Source organism: Limulus polyphemus, unplaced genomic scaffold, assembly GCF_000517525.1.
Source record: "Limulus polyphemus unplaced genomic scaffold, Limulus_polyphemus-2.1.2 Scaffold1161, whole genome shotgun sequence".
NCBI classification, from domain to species: domain Eukaryota; kingdom Metazoa; phylum Arthropoda; class Merostomata; order Xiphosura; family Limulidae; genus Limulus; species Limulus polyphemus.
The window spans coordinates 209312-210486 of record NW_013666771.1 but is presented as its reverse complement, the minus strand read 5'-3'; the positions used below and the strand labels follow the sequence as shown (position 1 = coordinate 210486).

Sequence of the window (1175 nt, the reverse complement as noted above, 5' to 3'; positions counted from 1 at the left end):
ACAAACAAACAGTTTATACTCTTGTATTCAGTGGCTAATGAACTACTAATAATTACCACTCGACTGCAAACGAAAACTTGAAAATCCAAATTGAAAGATGTATACACTCGATAAATGAGAGAATTAGGCTATATTTGGAAAGCACGCGCAGCCCAAACACAGTAGCATTTATTACGTCGTTTCAGCAGAGAATCATATTTTTTAATAAGAACAACATTAAATGACTTCCATGCTTGTGGTCTTTATTTTGTTCTTATCAAAAACTTTAGAACCATGTTGAAAGCTATTCTCATTGTTTGTTAAAGTTAGGATACCGTCATTCTTATATAATATTCAAGATATAATAATGTATGGGATTCAAAAATAAATCTTTGGAAAGCAATTGTAAATAAATATATGATTTAACAGTGTCTTAATTTGTTATTAATTGTTACTTTATTTTACACTAAGTAAATGAAAAAGCTAGTATAAGTTACCTCAGCGCTTCTGCTGTATTTATCAGACGTTTCTACGTAATTAGCACTGTTCAAAGTAACACTAATTATTTCTGAATTACTATGAAATATTAATGTTGAATTGTGATGTTGAAATTACTATGATCTTTACACATTCATCATCTCCAAATAAATACCAATCATTGCTGTTTAATTGTTATATTGAAATAATTATGTACTTAACACTAATCCCAAAAATCATTTATTATCTCCAAATGTTTAAGTTGTATTTAATCTGGGTTGAGAAGATCACGAGCAACATATCATGATAGTTAAACGATATGCTAATATTTATCTTTAACTCCTAAAAATACTTGTGGGAAATATTCAAATAGGTAATTAGGGAAATTTATAACCAACATTTAAATTAATAAATTAATTAACACGATAAATTAATTGTTACGTTCGAAACAGTGACAATGAGAGAAGTACGACAGGTCACGATGTCGCTAAAAGTTGGTCTGTAGGGTTATTTATAAGAGGCTATTAGATATATATATATATAGTTACAGTTGCTAAGTTTATTTTACTTGACAACTGCCTCCCAGTGTCTAAGCGGTATTGCTTCTCTGAAGATTTATAACGCTAAAAACTGGGTTTCGATACCTGTGGTGGGAACGGCATAGATTGTCTAGCTTTGCGCTCAACGACAACAAAGTTAATAATATATATATATATATT

The 1175-nt window shown here is 29.5% G+C and overlaps 1 long non-coding RNA gene across 1 annotated transcript in view; it reads left to right on the top strand.

The window, feature by feature from the left end:
• LOC111086517 overlaps window positions 1-1175 on the top strand; it is a 4581-nt gene that overhangs the window by 2138 nt on the left and 1268 nt on the right. The window lies entirely within an intron of this gene.